At 41.2% G+C, this 17,484-nt stretch overlaps 1 protein-coding gene and 1 pseudogene across 2 annotated transcripts in view; one reads left to right on the top strand and one right to left on the bottom strand.

Moving 5' to 3' along the window:
- LOC118675455 (IQCJ-SCHIP1 readthrough transcript protein) overlaps window positions 1–17,484 on the top strand; it is a 511,967-nt gene that overhangs the window by 120,330 nt on the left and 374,153 nt on the right. The window lies entirely within an intron of this gene.
- Window positions 1,282–1,783, bottom strand: LOC118675456 (annotated as a pseudogene).

Genomic DNA, 17,484 nt, shown 5'->3' with positions numbered 1-17,484 from the left:
ATGAGAAAAGCAAACTGTACATGATTAAGTAGCTAGGACATAGTGGAGTTGAGATATGCTATTTGAGTCTAAAACCATACTCTTTCCAAATACTCTCTCTTCTCTGTCATCGCAACATGTTTAATCAAGTTTAACGACTCCAAACTTAACAATATATTCAGATTTTAACTTTTGATTTGTTCATATTTAGCCTCAGAGTAGTATTATATTAAAATAATATGTAGAAGTACTCCTAATTACAGAATTTCTTTAAAATCTTTGTCAAATAATTATGACATTTGTGTTATATTGTCATTGGCAGCTGATTTTCTTTTCCCAGGTGAGTTGTGATTTTCCTGTCCTTTTGTGTGTTGAGTAATTTTGGATTTTGTTCTGGATATTTTGAATACTGTTTCGAGGCTCTGAGTCTCATTTAAATCCTATGGAGAATGTTGATATTTTCACCTTAGTAGACAACTGATCCAGTTGGGTTCAGGCCACAAGATTCCACCAGCTTTCTGTGTGTTATGGTTTCAGTGTCAGTTCTGTTTCTCAAAGCCCACCGAGTTGTGAAGATACATGTAAGTGCATGCCACAGTGCCCATTACACAGAGATGCTCCAATATTGCTAGCTGTTCTTAAATAGTCATAGCCTATGTCTACCTAATATAGCTAAATCGTATGATTGAGAATTTATTGGTTTTGATATCAGACTAGGAATTAGGCAAAATGGATTAGGAAACAGTTGATTTGGCACCAGGATCCTGAAGAAGAATGAACAGAGTCTGTGGACTCAAGAGTCTAAACTTGAGTACCAGTTTGGGAACTTTAATAGCAATGTATTTTTTGTGAGTTATTCCAATTGAGTTTCTGTTTTATTGTTTGCAAAACGGGATACATGAAATATTGCAGGGTATTATTTTACAGTGTAAAATTTTTATATTTAGAATTAGGCAGCTGGACTCCGTTTAGATCAGCGGTTCTCAACCTGTGGGTCGCCAACCTGTGGGTCTCGACCCCTTTAGGGGTCGAACGACCCTTTCACAGGGGTCGCCTAAGACCATCGGAAAACACATATATAATTACATATTGTTTTTGTGATTAATCACTATGCTTTAATTATGTTCAATTGGTAACAATGAAAATACATCCTGCATATCAGATATTTACATTACGATTCATAATAGTAGCAAAATTACAGTTATGAAGTAGCAAAGAAAATAATTTTATGGTTGGGGGTCACCACAACATGAGGAACTGTGTTAAAGGGTCGTGGCATTAGGAAGGTTGAAAACCACTGGTTTAGATGATCCCAATTTTGTTGGCAATATCCAAAGCATCATAGTCAGAAGGCAGTCGAACATATGCCTTCTTCTCTGTATCAGGCCTGAGCAGGGTGTGACCTCGGCCACGTCAGTGTCATAGAACTTCTTTACCACCCGTTTGGTCTGGTGCTTGTTGTCCTTGACATCCACAGTGAACACAAGTGTCTTGTTGTCTTCTATTTTCTTCATGGCTGACTTGGTGGTCAGGGGGAGCTTGAGGTGGCATCGTGTGCAAGGTGGCTTCTTATGGGGATGCTCCTCCAAGGATATTTAGGCTGCCTTCGGAGCCTTCGTGTCTTTGGCCAGTGGAAGGTGGGTCACGTGGGGATCTTTGATCTTCGTGTGTGTGTGTGTGTGTGTGTGTGTGTGTGTGTGTGGCTGGGGATACCTTTCAGCAGTGCTTTCTTTCCCCTAAAAGTCTTTGCTTTGGCTTCAGCTTTGGGAGGGGCAGAAGCTTCCTTCTTCGCTTTCAGCGCCATCTTTGTAAAAAGGCAATTGCAGGATATTTTTGAGAATTTAGTATAACTACATAAACTGAGCATTGAAGTTAAAATATATAAAACCCCTGGTGTAGTACCTGGCACATAGTAAGTACTCAAAGATTATTTTTATTATTAATTTAAAAAATCATGTACTTCAGTAATAAAGTTATTAAAAATAAAGAACAACAGTGATATTTTCAGTACCCGTGCCAAAGGTCTACATCTGTTCTGGTTTGCTCTGCTTTACAGGTGTATGTCATTAGTGGAAGATGCTTATGTGGTTGTATACGGGCTAAAACCTTTCCAGTGACAAACATGATCAAATAGATGACCTCCCAGACTTCACAGCCTTGCCCTTTCTATCTCTCTGACCTCACTTCATACCACTACCCCTTCATTTACTATTCTTGGACTATTTTCATATATTCCCAAATTCTCAACCCCAGCACCTATGCATCACCTGTTCCCATTTTGCCAAAATTTTCACATGCTTCTTCTGGTCTCAGAGAAAATGTGATCTCTCCAGAGAGGCCTTCTCTGACCATCTCGTCTCATATCATGGCCTCATCTCTTCCCATTACTGTCCATCCTATTACCCTGACTAATTTTATTTACAGAACGTATTACTATCTGAAATTACTTTAGTTATGTATTTAGTTTCTTGTTTATTATCTATTTTCACCCAGGAAAATGTAAACTCTATGAGACAGGCATTTTTTATTTCTACTGTGATTTTTCCAGAATCTACAACAGTGTCTGGTACATAACAGGCTTTTAAATATTTGTTGAATGAATAAGTAGCATACTTTCATTTTGTCGATCATAATTTCTTGAATTGTTTTTATTCTACTGGAAGAAAATCTATAAATAATATTTGTTTCTCTAATTGGACTTTTGAATTTCTGGTCCTCCCCAAACATTCAATAATTCATCAACGCACAAGAATAAATTTTACATTTAAATTGATTTCCACATTTAAACTACAGAGTTAGTATTTTTATTATATAAGAATCCAGTGAAAAGGGGAAACCATTAATTGTGTGACTTCTAGGCATCTGACACAGGCATGTCGTGCGAATACATGGGCTCCTGTGGAAGGCATTAAATTATGTAACAATCGCTGAATACCAATAACACACCTAAGGTTGCATCAGACAGGATGGTCTGTTCACGTGGGGTTAGGACCATTGCTCATACAAAGGAACTTGTCTGAGATCAGTGAAGACTTCTAGCTACTGCCCCCACACTTCCATTTGACCCCAGATGCTTGGGGAATGAACTCTTGTTATATGGCCACTGAAGCTGATAGTTATTTGTTAAGTAATATTATTTTGACAGCAGGTAACTGATTCATGTCTTGTTACTCTTTTCATATTGGCGCATAAAGACTAACCTCCTTTGTGTTAACTACTGCAAAATATTTCATTATATATAAGTACCCTAATTTATTTAATTTATCTTCTATCAACAGGCATTTATGTTGTTTCTAGGCTTTTGTTAGCCAAACAACACTGCATAGAATATATACAGACATATGTCTTTGCATACTTGGCACCTTGATCCAAAGGATAAATTCCTGGAGGTAGACTAGCAAGGTCAAAGGACAATGCATTTTAAACTTTGCTAGCTATTGACCTAAAAACTTGTTTCTAAAGTGTCTGTGCCAGGTCTTGGTTTTATTTTCATCATGAGAAAGCCTTCAGCCTCTTCTAACGTATTGCATCTTTTTGAAAGAATGTTATAGGAATTTGTATATTTATTAACTTCTGAATTTTATTAACTTTAGCTTATAATGTTGTGCCTTCAAATTACATAAAATATTAACTTTTGCCATTATTATTTATGTTTTAATATGTAGAGTTTTCTTTTTTTACTTTGAAATATAAGAAGTTATATCCTCAAGGTCAGACTTCATTTGCTCAGCATGTCTGGCCTAGCAAATTCCCAAAAAGGACTGGGTGTCCACGGCATCAGTTCCAAGATGACAACAGCATGAAGGCTCAGAGGATGCTGATGATAGAACTCAGTGGCCACCAGTATCGCATCGCTCTTCATAAGGTCGTCATCTAGTCGGTGTTAGGTAATGGAAAGAATAAAGGCATTGGAGGTCCCCCAAATTTGGTTTGAATCAGGGTTTTGCCATTTATGCACCGTGTGAATTTAAGCATGTTCTCTAAATCCATGTGCCATTTACTTATGAATTAAAAATAAGGAGGAACACATCATGTGACACTCCGTTTCCTCACCAGCAAAACTTTATCTAGAGGATGGTGATACATCTTATCTTTTTATGACATCTAGTCTACTTCTCAGATCCGTTGCTGCCTGGGAGCAAACAAAAACATGAAGCAGCCACGGGAACAACTCACACGGCAGGGAAGAGGAAGCAAACTAAAGAGGAGAGAGCACCACAAACCTGAACTGAAGAGCTCCACGTACCTCTCCCTGGTGGAGTGACCTTGAGTCGGGTCAGGTCATCTCTTGCACTTTTTTCCTCCGCTATCAATGGAAATATGGATCCTACCTTGCAGGGCTGGTATGAGGATTAGACACTGTGTGTGGAGCACCTAGCACAGGGCCTGACACACAGTAGGCACTCAATATTTGCACTTGGTTCTTTTATTTGTGACTTGCATCACCATAAATAAGTGGTTGATACTCTCCTTCACTGTGTTCTTCCTTGGTATTTTATCTATTTAGGGAGCCTATTCTCTATATTTTCACATCTCTGGAAATGCTTTGTGGCTTAATTACAAAGACGTTTTGTAAGCTCTGTCAGCCAGGCGGATGCGATAGCATAATTGTCTTGCCTATGCATGGGGAACGTGGTGACATGAATGAACAGCTAGAACTTCTCAATGTCTCATTTCAGAGGCCATTTAAGGACCTGCAAAGAAGGACTAGGGTTCTTACTTATTGTCTGAAGATGGGATATTTCCACTAGTGCCATTATTATTATGATCAGTTACATCAAGCATTTATTAAACACCTAGCAGATGAAGGAATCTGGGCTAAGACCCAGAAATGCAAAGCCTTTGAGGGTCTTACAATATCACTAGGGAAATAGGACACAGACATGAAACATAATTAACTGTACAAGGCAGTCTATGGCTGGTGCCAAGAAATAGTATAGACACTACATAAATGCTTCAGAAGGCAAAGAAAAGAGATGACTGGGAGGGTGAAGATTTAGAGACAGCCTCACACAAAAAGAAAACCATCATGAAGCTTTAAAATAAGAATAGGGCTTAGGAAAGAAGTGGGGGCATTCTCTCTGACATTGGAAATGACTGGAACAGTGGAGCAATGTGAAAACTCCAAAGGGGATGAAAAACTGTAAGTTGTGTCTTTAGGTTGAAGCACCTGGTAAAGGGAAGGAGGAAGTAGTATGGTAAACAAGCAAGGTGAGAGGGTTAGATGCAGGCTAGACTGTGACCTTGCAGTCACATGATGTGTTCCTCCTTATTTTTAATTCATAAGTTAATGGTGTGAATGTTCTTGAATGACTGCCTCTCAGGCCGTTGAGAATAAGAGGGAAATCTCTTCTTCATGGATGATTTGATCTGATTGTTCAGAACTAGAAGAAGTCTCAAAAGACAATTTGTCTGACCATTACTGGAAGCAATGGCATAATTATCAGCCACTCAGAAATGAAGATCGTTATTTTTGGCAGATGTCCTTTAAATGTAATTGCTTTGGTTTGATAACACCAGAAAGCAAGTCGATTCATTTGGTTACAAGAAGCTTTATTAAGACATTTCTGTGGCCATGGTGGGCAGTTGATAACATATGCTTTGAAGATCACACAAGCCTATATTATCCTGGCCATATGATATATAACTTTGGAGATATGTATAACTTTGTTTATGTAGTAGATCCAGGCCATTTCTTAAGACAGGCCTGCCTGATGCCAAAGAAGGGAGCCCATCAATATGAGAGTTTCACCTCATTAAGGCCCCCTAATGTCCATCAAGGATAAACCTCACCTTTTCAGTGAGATCTGAAATCTGGACCAGTCTGTTGAAAATTGCAACCTCCCCCTTCTTCCCTCTATGACCCTATACTCTAGACTCCTTTTTCTGTTTCTTCCTGTAGAATTTGTTACCTTCTAACATGTTTACTAAATGTATTGTTCATAGTCCGGCCTTATCTGGCTAAAATGTATAATTCAAAAAGGCAGGGATTTTCGTCTGCTCTATTTATTACTGTATCATGGGAGTCTACAACAGTGCCTGAAGTCTGGAACCTTCAAATATCTGAAGAACTGTTACTGGGATGAGTTATCTCAGCAACAGGAAGCTGGGGTGTTGTGGAGAGGACTGTCACACACTCCAGGGATCAGTTCTGCCTCTGGTTCTATGGCTTCACTGTTGTTTTATTCTTGGAATCTATGACTTTATACTACAAAATGGAGAACCATTCAATTTAAATAGAATTTTAAATATTGATTGAGATGTGACAGACAGAGCAATGTGTCATAGTGGATGTCTAATGGTACCAGGGCAGGTCTTTTTACTTGATAAATATCCAGGATGGAGTTTTGATTTATAAAAGCCAAGAGAAAGAGGACCTACGTCTTCTTATATCTCTCCTTGACGAAAGAGAGGAGTTGCTCAATCCCACTGGAGTTTGGGATTGAGATTGTACATACAGCAGGTCCTCTGTACCCACAGGTTCTGCAATCTCGGATTCAACCAACTGCAGTTCGGAAATATTTGGAAAAACATGTTACGTTGTTGCTGACGTATACTATGTATGTATGTAGGCCTACCGTGGTTATGTCTGTACTGAGATATACAGGCTTTTTATTCCCTGTTTTTATACCCAAAACAATATACGGTATAACAACTATTTACATAGCATTTACATAATATTGGGTATTATAAGTAATCTAGAGATTATTTAAGGTATAGGGCAGGATGTATGTAGGTTATATGCAAATACTGTGTCATTTTACATAAGGGACTTGAGCATCTTCGGATTTTCTGAGGAATGAGTGTACTGATAAACTAATCAGATTAGATACACCAGTTGGTTTATAGGATTTCAGCTTTTACAAGGAATTCCTAACTCACTTTCACCTACTACCAATGAATTAAATTCACATTAAGCCCACTGCGTGTTTCACTCAGGCCCTTCAAGGGCCTAGTGAATCACAATGCAACTTTATCAGCAGCATTCAAAGAGAGGCTTGTGATGAACATTAAGTTAAATGAGGACAATTTTCCAATGTTAGTTGTCTTCTGAGAGTGTGTGCCATATACGTCGGTGAGAGTTGCATTGTATTTTGTTGTTTGAAGTTGATTCATTTAAACTCTGTGGGTCATTTTCAGCATCTTCTCTATCAGGAAAAACATCCTGTACCTTTGATCTAGTTGGCTCTCAATCTAGCACATGTGGACAGTGCTATGCCAAGCAGAAATCTGAGGGAGCCTTGTTCTGGTTTCTCGTAAGATTGCTAGCTGGGGAATAGAAAGAATAGGAGCATATTATTCTAATTTCACAAAAAGTCTCCCAGTTTATATCATTTTCACCAGATATATCTAGCAAATGCTTTGCTATGCTAACCAAGTTATAGGCCAGAAATAAAGGGCACCTGACACTTTAAATTATTTTTGAATCTCTTATAGAAATTTGTTATTTTGAAAAGCTTACAGCTCAAAGAGTTTTCACAACCTGGACATACCTGTGTAACAATACCCAGCTCCAGAAACACAACATTGTCAGAAGCTCAGAAGCACCCCTTGTGGTCCCTCCCAATCACTACCCATGCCCCAAGGGTAGTCACTAGCTTAACTAGTCTCTGATTTGTTGTTCTTTGTATAGTAAATAGAATCATACACTATGTATTCTTTGTGTTGGCTTCTTTCGATATTTTTAAGTTGGTGATATATATTTTTTATTTCAATTTATATGTCATTCATTCTCATTACTACATAGTAGTCCATTGTGTATTACCACAATTTATTTATCATTTCAACTCTTGAAGGGAATTTGAAAAGTTTCCAGTGTAAGGCTATTGCAAATAATGTTACCATGAACATTCTAGTACATGGACTTAGGGTGCAAATATGTAGGCACATCTGTTAGTTTTATACCAAAGAGTGGAATTCCAGGTTCTAATTCTTCTGTAAGTGAACTGCTTGCGCTCCAAAAAGGAAAACATACATAGGCATGAAGGAGAAAAGAATATGTGATGGCAATGAAACCCAGTGGAAGCCATAAACTCTTGATGATTTCATGAGAGGGCTGCAAACCAGCTGCCACTGGCCCCTCAACTACTGGCACCATGAAGAATACAGTCACATGTCCTCCACACTTTTCTCTCTTTCCCACAGAGGGGTGGGATGAGGTATACATATTCCCATCACCACGAAAACCGGCAGAGAATTTCACTCTCCAGAATCAAAGCATCTAAAGTGATAAGTTAGACCATTGCTTCTCATTCCAAGAAATTATCCTATTTGTTTCTGCCAAGGAGGGCAGGGAACCATAATTAAAATTCACACTTGCATATCACTCTCCATCTGCAAAGCACTTCATAGATGTTAACTAATTAGTCCTCCTGCTCTGCCATCCCTCCTTCCCACCATGAAGCAGGTGACATCTCCCTGCTATGCCGCTCTTTCGCAAGGAGATAAACACAAGAGCAGGTTATGCCATTTCCTGATGGGGTCCAGGAGTGTAAAATAAATACTTTGCTGCCCGGGGCCTTTGTGGAATACAATTACCACATACTTGGAACCTTGCGATCTAAATTGCATAAATAAAGCCGCTGAAGAATTTTTGTCACATATGACTGGAAAGATGGATTTATCATTGGGTTTGTTTACCAAACTGTCACAGTGGTGGCTCATGAATATCAATGATGCGATGGCTCTTGGGAAAGCTGCGTAAGAACCCTAAGAAGGAAAAAATGGCTCAACGTTTTCAAACATGGGATTAGGAAGGTGTTTACTGTGGATTTTTTTTTCCTCAATCCAAACAGAAACATTTTTTAAATTGGTTGGAAAAGAGAGCATAAGTGAAATAACAGATTCCTAGATAGAGAGAAAACAATGTGTTGTCTATCCCTTCACATGTTTGTGATGTGGAACAAGCATTTTATTTGAGATTTTCTGTCTTTTTTTTCTTTTAAAATAACAATATCGTATGTAAGTTCTAGTTGTCCATATCTCTATATTAACTAATCCAATTTGGTTTAAGTTATTATTTTCTAAAGGGAAAAAGCCTAGGCTTGTGAAAAATCTGTCGTATATTTGTGATGTATAAAAATGGAGAGATCCACTTTAATTTTAGATACAACCTACATTTGTAAAACCAGGAACCAGGAAAGTAATCAGAACTAGTGATTATACCAGACAAAAAAAGGTTCTTCCCGAGGCTACATTCTGCTCTGGTTCTGTGCGCGCAGCCTGCTCTGCTTCCCCAGGATTCTGTGCATATTGAGGACACTGCAGGCTCCTTGGGGCATCAAATAGACAAAAATAAGGAGGGGAAGTACATGGTTATTAGGCTTGATAAGTTTGTTCAAAAGAGAAATTAAGATGCTTAATATTTGATTTTTTTTTCCTACCCGTCTTAGCTCTGCTGGGGGGAAAGCTCCGTATCAGAAGCTCCGAAGGAGAATCAAACAGCATTGCCTGAGGGGATCTCTCCACAGTGGGGGGATGAATCGAGTAGGCATATGTCTAAATTATGAACTAGACCAAGGGAACAGTCTTCTGCAATAGAGTGGACTGTATTACTCAGAAAGGCCTTCACCCCTGACCCCGTACAATAGACAGAAATGCTGCCAAATAAGGACACATTTAACAGAAATACAGAGAAGTGCTCCAAGCAACCAAAGGATTTTTTTAAGAGAGAGATTTAAAAAAAACAAGAACAAACTTATATTTTATTGATTTCAGAGAGGAAAGGAGAGAGAGAAGAGAGAGAGAGAGAGAGAGAAGCATCAATGATGAGAGGGAATCCTTGATCGGCTGCCTCCTGCAGGCCCCCTACTGAGGATCAAGCCCACAATCCAGGCATATTTCCTGACCTCTTGGTTCCTGGTTCCATGCTCAGTGGTTAAGCTGGCCAAAGGATATTTTTAAGATTCTAGAAATTAAGAGGGAACTCAAAGCTAGAATAGTAAGTGGGAGTTGAAGCCAAAGTCCCAAGAAGAGATACCTATCTTAGGGCTGGGACTTCTAAGACTAATTTGAGGTGCCAGTGAAGGAGATATGAGAGGGCGGGTAGTGAGATGGGCAAAGTAGACGAGGCTCAGCAGCAAGCAAGGGCCTATTCTGTCATTTCAGGCGCTACCACAGGTCTTGGATAATGAAGTCTGAGAGTCCCTTAGGTTTGACAATTAGGAAGTCTTCCATGATGCCTGGGAGTTTTTTAGTGTGTAGCCTGGGGCGGGAAACATCTGAAAAGTGTGTAGGGCTGTGAGGGAGGAGATATAGCTGAGGGGGAGGGGAAAGAGAAAGTGGGGCAACAGGAAGAACAATGAAGGGGAAGTCAGACCCATGAAGAGTTTCATTCATCGGTGGATGTTTTGTTGTTTTATGATAAAATAAATCTTTATATGTTTGTAAGCAAGAAGTCATAGGGAGAGAAAGAGGCGTTGAAATACAAATGGCAGTAATAGATTGAGCAAAAACCAGGAGGAGGCAGGAAAGATTGCCCTCAAAAGTAGGTGGAGGAGTTTACAATGGGAAAGAGTAGGTAGGACAAAGTAATGACTTTAGCATGTCCATGTATTTTATTATCTTTCGGCTTTATTGTGGCTGCTGAGAAGTCTGCTATCAGACTGATGCCATTCCTATTTAGGCCATCTACTTTTTTCTGGCAGAATGCTAATTATCTGTTTTTGTATCACAAATTAGTCTGAAAGGTAGTAGCTTTAAATAATAAGCATTTGCCATCTCACACAGTTTCTGTGGGTCAGGAACCTAGGAGTAGATTGGTGGAGTGGATCTGACTCAGGGTCTCCATGGAGTAGCAGTCAATATGTTGCCTGGGACTGAGGCTTGCCTGGGGATGAAGGTTTCCCTGGGGTGAAGGCTTGCCTGGGGAAACCTCCCTCCAAGCAAGGTGGCTCACTCCCACACCTGGGACGTTCGTGCTGGTTGTTGGCAGGAGGCTTAGGAACTTCCTGTGGATCTCTTAAGAGTGTATGACATCTGGCTTCCCCAGAGCAGGTCATCTAGTGGGGGAGCAGGTGGAGAGAGACAGAGAGAGAGAGAGAACAAGAAGTCACAAATTTTTTCAATGACCGAGACTTGGAAGTCAGACACTTTCACATTTACCACATTCTGCTTGTCAGAAGTGAGCCCCTGAGTAAAGCCCACATACAAGGGAAAGGAATTCCACTCTAACTTTGCGGAGAGAATTTTCAAAAATCTGTGGACATCTTTTTAAACTCCCATTGGCAGCATGGATAGAGTTAAGAAGTTTTGGGCATCTCACATTGGCGATGAATGATGTGCTTAAATGATCTGAGAGTCCAGGGGTGGGCAAACTTTTTGACTCGAGGGCCACAATGGGTTCTTAAACTGGACCGGAGGGCCGGAACAAAAGCATGGATGGAGTGTTTGTGTGAACTAATATAAATTCAAAGTAAACATCATTACATAAAAGGGTACGGTCTTTTTTTTTTTTTTAGTTTTATTCATTTCAAACGGGCCGGATCCGGCCCGTGGGCCGTAGTTTGCCCACTGCTGTCTGAGACTCATTAGGTGTGAAATAATGAGTCATGTGTACACCATATCATGTTATTCTGCTATACATGCCTGAGAAGGTCTGTTATTCTGAGCATACTATCAGCACATTGTATCTACGGTGGCAGCTAAGATAGTACAGTGCTTACACAGATAATGAGATAGATGACAGGGACGGGGTGGATGCATTCATGGCCCCATTTGTTACTTCATTTCCTGGCAGATCTTGTCGATGACTGCCTTTTTTAATTTTTTTTTTTTTTCACACTGTGAGTCGCAGAGTTTCTGTAAGTTCTGACCTCGCTTTTCTTTGGCTGGTCAGAGCAGGGCAGCCCAGTATGAATGGAAAGAGCCAGATTTGAGGTGATGCTTCTCATATACTAGTAGACACATTGCAAAGAGAAGGATTTGCCCCGAGTTTTGTTTGCATTTTCCTTTAGTGAGCTGGGAAGGCAGATGAATTAATGAGGCTCATTGTGTATGCAAGGGTAGGCTCAGTTTGTGTTGAGCTAAGTCTAGCAGAAGCTGAAAAAGCATATCTGGCCCAGCTAAGTAATTAGACTTCACATTTCTCCAATTTTGTAAGGAAAAAAAATGTCTTTAGTGGAACGTGTCTTTAAACTCATATTCCACAGAGAGGCCTCTCTGAGCCTAGTCCTAGGCTTGGTCCTTCGTTGACCACATTTAAAATGAAGGTGAAAATCACTGTTGTCATGGTTTAGCTTTTGGTATGTTCTGCAAGAAAGGAGGGGCTGCTTGAGGAAGAACCTGGCCAAAGCTATGTTCTTGGTTACTATTGAAATCCAGCAAAATATGGGTCTTGATCACCCCTCAGGAGCAGGGGGAGGTGGAGAAGCCCTCAGGGGCGATCGGGTCTTGATGCAGGAACCAAGGCAGTAATGAAATTGCCTATTTCCCTTCTTCTCAAATAACTGGAAATATCTGGAAAACAGTGAGCACATTTTCCGTATGCTGCCTAATACTGGGCCTGTGGAGCCTGGATTCAATTCTGGCTCTGCCACTTACTGTCTGTGTAAATTCGCTTCATATTTCTCTGTCTCAGTTTCTCCATCTGTAAAATGGGGACAATAGCAGTGCCTACTTCATTGGGCTGTTGTGAAGAATATATGCAAGTCACACAAAAATAGTGACAGGTGCACTATTAGCAGCGTAAAGCTATTTTTATGATAATTATTAATTATAACCAAGATAGTGTTGTGCACAGAGTATGTGCTGAATAAATATTTGCTATTTGAACTGAACAACAAGACTTAAAATTAGAGCAGAGTCTGTGAGGAGAGGGTACTCTATCATCCCTACCCTGCTCCCATTTCAGCATTAGTTACTCCACTCCCCATGCTCTAGGAATAGTTGTACTAGTAGTACTCCTGTAACAGCATGTTTCACACTACATCATAACTCCTGTCCGTATACGCCTCTCCCATATGCACTGCCAGCATATTAAGGGCCCAGTGCCTGTCTTATTTATCTCTTAACTGGATATAATTACTGTGAGCAAGTTGCTTTGAGGATTAAATGAGATATTTGGTGTAATTTTCATTTTACTTGTTTATAGTCTGCTAAGTTTCAGGGAGGATTTAAGGTGGATATTCTTTGTGTGCTGTTGTTATTATTACCTCATTTTTTTTTTTTAAAAAGCTTTATTGAGGTGTAATTGATATACAAAGAACTGCACATATTTAGTGTATACAATTTGACACCCATGATACGACAATCAAGATAATACACAAATCTAACACCTTTCAGTTTCTGTATCTTCCTTTTTTCCTCCTGTGGTAAGAACTTTTAGTGTGAGAACTACTCTCTTAACGAATGTTGAAGTGTGCAATACTGTATTATTAACTATAGGCACTACGTTGTACAGCAGATCTCTGGAACTTATTCAGCATAAAGAAAACTTTTTCCATTTAATAACAACTGCCCCCAGCCCTTGACAACTGCCAATTTATTCTCTGTTTCCATGAGGTTGACTGTTTTATTTATTTATATTTATCTTTATTGTTGAAAGTATTACAGATGTCTCCCCTCCCCCCATTAACGCTCTCTATCCCACTCCCATCCCCTCCCCAGGCCTTCCTTACACTGTTGTCTGTCCATGGGTAACGCATATCTATCTATATGAAAAGCCAGTGTCCGTGACAACCAGGACGACCAAACGACTGGTCCGGCTCTCGCAGTGGGGTGGGGTGGTGGAGGCCAAGGAGCCTCGCGGGATGGGGGCTGTGAGTGTGGAGCTTTGCAAAGCAGCTGAGGTGGAGGAGTGTCATGGGGCAGGGGCAGCGGAGGCCAAGGAGCCTCATGGGGTGGGGCTGTGAGTGTGGAGCTTTGCGGGGCAGCTGAGGTGGAGGAGCATCACAGGGAAGCGGAGGCGAGGCAGAGGAGCAGGGCGGGGGCGGCTGAGGTGGAGGAGTGATGTGGGGTGGCAGACATGGCCCTGATTGCAGCTAGGCCTAGGGACCCTAACCGTGCATGATTTTGTGTCCTGGGCCTCTAGTATGCATATAAGTTACCTGGCTAGTCTCTTCCCACCCGCCCCTCTGAAATATGTCAGTCTGTTGCATTCTTCAATGAAATTGAGTTTGAGTATTTTAGATACCTCATATAAATGGACTCATGAAGCATCTATCCTTCTATGATTGACTTATTTCGCTACCCATGTCCTGCCGGCTCATCCATGTTGTCACAAATGGCAAGATTATTTATTTACTAGGGGCCCAGTGCCATGAGGTTTCAGTGGGCACAGGGGCGGGTGTCAGCCCATCTTCTGTGCTCCTGCCCAGCCCCTCTGGCCAGCACCCCTGGTTCCCTGTCTGCTAGCAGCCCTGCTCCTGCCACCACCGCTCCCACGCACTGACAGCTCCGGCCCCACTCTCACCCACTGATGGTGTGGAGCGATTGGGGCCAGTGCCAGCAGTGGGTGCGAGCGGGGCCAGCACCCTCAGGGGTACAAGCAGCAACTGCTGCCCCGATTGCCCCTCAGGAGCAGGGGGAGGTGGAGAAGCCCTCAGGGGCGATCAGGGCCAGTAGCCGCCACTCACACCCACTGGTGGTGCCAAGCAATTGGGGCCGGCGCCAGGCCCAGCAGCTGGTGCAAGCAGCAGCTCTGGTGCTGGCAGTGGGTGCGAGTGCTGGGCAGGACTGTGGCATGTGGGAGCAAAGAATTTTCAGTAACCACTAGAGGCTTGCCCCTATGATAGCGACCGGCACCCCACCTTGGTCCGGTGCCCCCGCTTACCTACTCCATCATCCCGCCGCAGCTGACACCCTCTATGTTCCATGCTCTGCCACCTACTGCTGACGCCTGCCATGTTCCATGTGTACCCCCTGGTGGTCAGCGCACATCATAGCAACTGGTTGTTCAATTGTTCGGTTGTTCTACCATTAGGTCTATTTGCATATTAGGGTTTTATATAGAGAGATTTATTATTTATTTATCTATCCTATATTAAAAAAAGCCTAATATGCTAAGTATCTGGTTGTTTGTTCATCCGTTCAACCAATCAAAGCATCATATGCTAATGATATGCTAAGGCCGCTCAACCACTCGCTATGACATGCACTGACCACCAGGGAGCAGACAGTCTACCAGTCAACCAGTCGCTATGATGTGCACTGACCACCAGGGAGCAGACGCTCTGACCGGTAGGTTAACTTGCTGCTGGGGTCTGGCTGATCGGGACTGAGGGAGATGGGCTGGACACACCCTGGAGTCCTCCCGATGTCCCTCCCTGGCTGGCCAACCTCCCGCCTCCCTCCCTGGCCCCGATTGTGCACTAGTGGGATCCCTCAGCCTGGCCTGCACCCTCTCACAATTTGGGCTGAGGGATTCCCTGCCCCCTGAGTTCAGGAATTTTGTGCACTGAGCCTCTAGTTTATTTATATGTATCTTCATTGACCTCCCATTGGATGAATAATGTTTCATTGTATGTACATACCACATTTTCTTTATTTATTCATCTGACAATGGAAGATTTAAAACTCAATAGCAAAAAAAAAACCCCAAAACCAAATACTTTAATTTAAAACTGGGCCAAGGATTTGAACACACATTTCTCAAAAGAAGACAAACAAATGGCCAACGGGTATATGAAACGATGCTCAATAGGAAATGCAAAACAAAACTACAAGATATTACCATATACCTATTAGGATGGCTATTATTAAAAAAAAAAGAAGAAGAAGATAAGTGTGGGCAAGGTTGTGGAGATAGGGAACCATTGTACACTGTTGGTGAGAATGCAAATTGGTTCAGTCACTATGGAAAATAGTATGAAAATTCCTCAAAAAATTAAAAATAGAACTACCATATAATCTAGCAATTATACTTCTGGGAATATACCCAAAAGAATTTAAATCAGGATCTTGAAGAGATATCTGCCAAGGTGTGGAAATAACTCAGTGTCCATTGACAGATGAATGGATATTATTCCTTTTTTACACAACTCTGGTAACCAAACAATAATATCAAAAGAACAGAACACTCCAAACAAGCCCCAAATACTTCCCCCTGCACCTACAGTGACAAGTGCTAGCCTCCTGGGGGACCTTGAGTTGTTGCCATCAGAGGTGTTGCTTTTCTGACTCCAGGCACTGGCCTGTGAGCTCCTGTTTTAGTGTCCCCCTTCCACTTCTGGGATCTTCAAGATAATTAAATGCAAGCCAAGAAAGGCAGGTGAAGAACTCTGCCTTAGGCGCCTCATAATTTCAAGGTTCATTCATAACAGAAGGCACATTATTTCAGACATTATGCATGTAAATGTAGTCTTGTTCTTGCTAAATATTTGAAACATGCTAATAAGAAGGCCGTGTTTGCATTCAGTTATGCTCATGGAAGTGCCACACTTTGTATGATGTCATCTCCCCAGACCGAATGTGGGCTGCTCCTCACACTAAAAATGATGTGAGCTTCTCTCCTGTCAGGCTCAAATCCTTGGAGAGATTTGAAGAGAGGTGGGGGTGTAATAGTTTCCTAAAATCTAACTCAATTTCTCTCACAGCCAAGCTTATTGAATCATATCACCCAGCAGGAGACACAGCCAGGCCAAAGGGAAGGAAGAGCAGATTAGTCCTGTTTGCATGATAAGAACCTCCTAAGGTGTGTCTTAACTGATGGGATCTGACAGCCCAGCCTGAAAGCTTTAGCTGGAAAATGATAGTGAACAAAAAGCTGCTAAAAATGCTCTACAGGTGTGGTCACCTACAGTAACCCTGCCATCTTATAAGCGATATAGTCAGCACCGGTATCCAAATTGTAGTGCCGGAATTTTTCGCACATCCACGCACATTCTTGAACATAATCTCTCGAGCGTTTTCCAATCTTTAAGATGAGCTGTGGGTGGAGAGTGGTAGCGTAGGCTCTGAAGTAAAGCACACCTGGGCTTGGATCCCTTCGGCACCAACTCATTGGGGGATATTTACTTCTTACTCATTGGGTGATATTTACTTCTTACTATTGGGTGATATTTACTTCTTACTCATTGGGTGATATTTACTTCTTACTATTGGGTGATATTTACTTCTTACTCATTGGGGGATATTTACTTCTTACTCATTGGGTGATATTTACTTCTTACTCATTGGGTGATATTTACTTCTTACTCATTGGGTGATATTTACTTCTTACTCATTGGGTGATATTTACTTCTTACTCATTGGGTGATATTTACTTCTTACTCATTGGGGGATATTCACTTCTTACTCATGAGTGATATTTACTTCTTACTCATTGGGTGATATTTACTTCTTACTCATTGGGTGATATTACTTCTTACATTGGGGGATATTTACTTCTTACTCATTGGGTGATATTTACTTCTTACTCATTGGGTGATATTTACTTCTTACTCATTGGGTGATATTTACTTCTTTACTATTGGTGATATTTACTCTTACTCATTGGGTGATATTTACTTCTTACTCATTGGGGGATATTTACTTCTTACTCATTGGGTGATATTTACTTCTTACTAT

This window comes from Myotis myotis, unplaced genomic scaffold (assembly GCF_014108235.1).
Source record: "Myotis myotis isolate mMyoMyo1 unplaced genomic scaffold, mMyoMyo1.p scaffold_m19_p_2, whole genome shotgun sequence".
Classification (NCBI taxonomy): Eukaryota; Metazoa; Chordata; class Mammalia; order Chiroptera; family Vespertilionidae; genus Myotis; species Myotis myotis.
The sequence above is the reverse complement of the archived record's forward strand: the minus strand, read 5'-3'. Positions and strand labels throughout refer to the sequence as shown.